This window comes from Octopus bimaculoides, chromosome 15 (assembly GCF_001194135.2).
Source record: "Octopus bimaculoides isolate UCB-OBI-ISO-001 chromosome 15, ASM119413v2, whole genome shotgun sequence".
In the NCBI taxonomy this organism is placed as follows: domain Eukaryota; kingdom Metazoa; phylum Mollusca; class Cephalopoda; order Octopoda; family Octopodidae; genus Octopus; species Octopus bimaculoides.
The window spans coordinates 16,355,327-16,360,417 of record NC_068995.1 but is presented as its reverse complement, the minus strand read 5'-3'; the positions used below and the strand labels follow the sequence as shown (position 1 = coordinate 16,360,417).

General features: G+C 36.4%; 1 protein-coding gene across 1 annotated transcript in view; it reads right to left on the bottom strand.

Moving 5' to 3' along the window:
* Nucleotides 1-5,091, bottom strand: part of LOC106878966 (conserved oligomeric Golgi complex subunit 1) — a 243,076-nt gene that overhangs the window by 219,051 nt on the left and 18,934 nt on the right. The window lies entirely within an intron of this gene.

Genomic DNA, 5,091 nt, shown 5'->3' with positions numbered 1-5,091 from the left:
CGTGCGGGTGACACGTAAAAGCACCCACTACACTCTCTGAGTGGTTGGCGTTAGGAAGGGCATCCAGCTGTAGAAACTCTGCCAAATCAGACTGGAGCCTGGTGTTGCCATCCGGTTTCACCAGTCCTCAGTCAAATCGTCCAACCCATGCTAGCATGGAAAGCGGACGTTAAACGATGATGATGATGATATAATGCAAAAATGCTCTGCAGACTGTGAAAGTTAATTAAATAGAAAAACCATTCTTTGTGTGTGACCTAGTACTGGTTCACAGCCTGACATTTGTGGATTTCTACTCTAGATAATAGGTGCAAGCCCATCCTAGATGACAAAAGCAAGGATAACTTTAGATAAAGAGTGCAAGACCACTCCAGATAATGAGTACATAGACAACCCAGGTAATAGGTTAAGGGCATCCTAGATAATGAAGGGAAAAATACACATAAGGGTTAGAGAGATATTTTAAACAATATAGACAAGGATAACACAGACAACTGGTGCAAGGATATCTTAGAAATACCAGCAAAGGTAAGCTGAATAATAAATAAAAGGACATCCTTGATAACATAGGAAAAACATGGCAAGAATATCCCAGATAATTGGGACACAAAGTGTACTAGAAATAAAGGCAAATGTAAACCAAACAATAAATAGGACATCTTAGATAATGAAAGGAAAGACACAGATGTGGGTTACAGTGAAACCTTAAATAATATTCACAAGGATACCCCAGGTAACTGGTACACAAATGTCCTGGAAATATTGACAAAGGTAAACCAAATAATAATTAGAAGCACATCTGAAAGAATGAAGGTTAAAAACACTTGTGACCATGGGTGTAAAGACATTCTAGGTAATAAAGACAAGAAAACTTGAGAGTAAACAGGCTGCCTGGCTGAATACCACCACCTGGTAATAACCAGTATCTTTAGCAGAGTCCATTCTGTTGCAAGTATGTGAAATAGATCTCCACTTGGAAAAGATCTTCACTAGTTTTGGAGTCCCTCTGAGCAGTATTGGGTACTGCCTTCCCACCTGACTAATCATCATCATCATCATGATCCTCATCATCACTTAACATCTGTTGTCAATGCTGGCATGGGTTGGATGATTTGAACAGGATTGGTAAGCTGAGGGGCTTGCACCAGACTTCAATCTGATTTGGCATGGTTTCTATGGCTGGATGCCCTTCATAACATCAGAATGCCCTTAGAGTAAAAGATCCGACAGCTACCCAAATGATGAAGACAAGGAAAACTGAGGTAACAGGTTGAAATGTATCCTAGATAATGAAGGTAAGAATATTTTGGAGATAATGGATGCAAAGAAATCCAAACAGGAGTTTACATGAAGTTGTCAGGAAATTTTGATTGATTAAATCATCATCATCATCATCATCATCATCATCATCATCATCATTGTTTAACGTCCGCTTTCCATGCTAGCATGGGTTGGACGATTTGACTGAGGACTGGTGAAACCAGATGGCTACACCAGGCTCCAATCTGATCTGGCAGAGTTTCTACAGCTGGATGCCCTCCCTAACGCCAACCACTCCGAGAGTGTAGATATAAATGACTATGTTATTATTTAGCCCCAGTTCACCAAAGATAAAAGCTTTCCAACTATGACCATCCCACCCTTTATTAAGTCAATGTATCACCAGTTATATTATGCAATAAGTCCTACTTTTTTTAAAAAAAGCTGTAGGTTGCGATTTGAAAATTTGGCTGCTATTTGAAGAAAATTGACTGTCTACATAGATGCTCCCCCATTGGCTTGTAAATGATTATGTTGTTGTAACTCAAGCACAACCCAATTAAGCAGATCTACAATTGAAGACAGTCCAGCCATGGCTCTCTAGTCTTATATGAATGAGACTAGATTATCCAGTGCGTCATCCTATTTTTCAAACAAGGAGATGAGTTGAATGAATATAGCTACTATTTCTGTCAGATTGAATGATCATCAAGAGGTTCTGATAACGGAATTTGCTATGAATAATTAATATTTAATTAAGATAGCCATGATTCATGAAAGAACTGACCAAAAATGAGCTTCTATGTAGTCAATTGAACTGCTAGGAACAGCAGTTAAATTTCATTTAAATCACACTCTGAATACACTGCTTCTGAAAACAAAATGTGAAGGCCATGGCTGGAATGCTTCTGATCACAGATTAGGAATATACTGAAACTAAATAACAATTACAGAGGCATAGATTCTGACTTGGGTGTACTGTATTAACATGAAAAATCAAACTCAAAATGTATTTGCTGCTGCCACTACTAGTGACAATGATGATGATGATGATAACAGAGCAAAAATGAATTAATTAATATAATAGATTATCACAGATTACCAGACAAACACGGCTAATCAAATATGGTCTCGTCATATCAGTTATGACATCTTGAAAATGAGCACAGTTCCAGGCAAGTCCAAACAAAGCTTGCATATTTATTTTTGAAGTGATTTCTAATCTTAATTAAAACTAATTATTTTCTTTTTGATTAAATTAAATTAAATTAAATAATAATTAAATAATTTTCATAGAGCAAGTTTTCTGTACAAGAATATTGCAAAGTCTGCAAATAGGAAACAAATTAGAACTGGTACAGAATAAACAACAAACAACTAGTTTAGTCATTAAATCTGCAAAGGGTTAGTGTAACTTCCACCAAAGTTCTTTGATAAAAAGCTGGACTCAAAGAAAGCTAGTTTCTCTCAGCAATAAATCATCATGAAGGAAGAAAAATTACTTGCAGGAAACAGATAACATAATAGACTCTGAAATGGCAAGCAAAAAGAAAATGTTGTAACAAGGTGATTTAGCATGTGACTAACTAGAGTTTAGCAATGCTTTGCTAAAACAAAAACCAATTCTTATCATACTGTCATATTCCAGACAGAGCATCTTGAGAATAGCAGCATCAACCTTTGTTTAGTATGTTCAATAAATCTAAAGTAGATGTCAGCTTTAATCAATACATTGTCCAGCTGAATTGGCCAGTTGATAGATGTCCATCGGCAAAAACATATCATATGGAAGTTAACAGAGCTGCAATGTTATATAAAGCAAAACCAATATGCTTTCCTCAAAAGTGTAAACATGACAAAGCAACAGAATCACTTTGAAAGACTATTTTATAAACAATCTTACATTAATATAGTAACAGATATTTGCTTGTCACACAAAAACTACATGGAAATCTTTTCTTTGTTTTCTTCTAATACTTTTTGTTTTTTGGAAGGGTGAGTAAGGATTTTATATCTTGGTTTCACCTTTCACTGAGTCTATAAAGTAACACATTCATATGTTATTTAGTCCAGCCTTGATCAAGTAAACCTTTGTTCTAACCTACGTCAAGCAAACCTAAGATCAAAAGTGAACAAGTCGTGATCAAAAAGGCCTAGGGTTAAAGGTTTACTAGCTTGATCAAGCAAACCCATGATCAAAAGTCATTCAGCCTTGATGACAGAAACCTAGCATCAAAGGTTTTCTAGTCTTGATTAACAGTTGTTTCACCATGATCAATGAAACAAGGTCAAAAGCTGTTTAACATAGATCAAGCAAAGCTATGATTAAAGATGCTCTAGTCATGATCTATGTTGAGAGGTCTACTAGCCTAATCAAGCAAATCTATGATCAAAAGTTGTTTAGTCTTGATCAAACAAACCTATAATCAAAAGTGTTTGAGCCTTGATCAAGCAAACTGATGATCAAACTACCCTATAAACCTATGATCAAGGATGCCCCAGCCTTGATCAAGCAAATTTATAATCAAAAGTTTTGTAGCCTAATCAAGCAAATCTAAGACTATTCTAGTAGTGAGCATTTCTTTATCTTTTCCATTAAAAAAAAAAACTTTGGGGCACAGAGATAGTGTGCCTAGTGAGACTTTCCACATTTTGGATGTTAAGATGGCTTGTAGGAGATCTGTTTGTTAACTGCAACTATGCAAAGCTCTCTTATAGGCTCACATTTGCATAATTTATTGTTGGAATAACTGCTTCTATTGTTGTTTATATCTGCTCAACGTTGCATGCGTAAGTCTATTGCACAGACGTAACCAAGTGAATGACACATTTTACCAATACTTCTCGAGTAACACAGTGCCTAAGAAAAATGGTAAGGTTCATGCCTGTCTCCTTTCATTAATTCTTGACATCTTTGCTTCAAGCCTTGCTTCATTTTCTCTTTGCATTTCATTTTGTTTTGTGTCAGCTAAACTTTTTCTTTCATCACCCCTTACTAACCCCTATTATTCTTACTGACTCCTTCACATACATTTTTCATTTCTTCCTCTGTCTCATTTCTTTCTTTAATTTCCTTTCACTCAAATGCAACCTCTCCTTCTCATCATTTACCAAGGTCTCCCTAACCCTACTTCAGCATCATATCCTCCATCTGTGTCTCTTTCTACCTCTTTATTGTAGTGCTCTACCTTCCCTCTTTCCTATTCACATAATCTCTTCTGCACCCACTTTTTCTTCCTCCTTTTCACTGTTTACTTACCTGACTGTTAGGTAACTGCTGATTACCTCTCCCTCCCCTTCCTGCTCTATTAATGACCCCCTAACATTTGTCTTAGCTAAGCTGTCTCTCTGTACAGTACTGCCTCTTCCACTTCTTTCAGCATTGCAGAGAGAAAGAGAACAATCAGCAACCAAGAATTAATAAATAAATAAAAATTGGCATTTCTTATATTAGTGTGTGCATATGTCCTTTTATTCTTTTATTTGCTTCAGGTATTTCACTGTGGCCATGCTGGAGCACCACCTTTAGTCAAGCAAACTGACCCAAGGACTTATTCTTTGTAAGCTTAGTACTTATTTTACCGGTCTCTTTTATAGAACTACTAGCTTATAGGGACATGAACAAACCAACATCGGTTGTCAAGCGATGTTGAGGGGGGGGGGGCAAACATAGACACACAAATATATACATACACACATATATATAAATATATATATATATGTGCTGGAGCACCACCTTTAGTCGAACAAATCGACCCCAGGACTTATACTTTGTAAGCCTAGTACTTATTCTATCGGTTTCTTTTTGCCGAACTGCTAAGTTATGGGGAC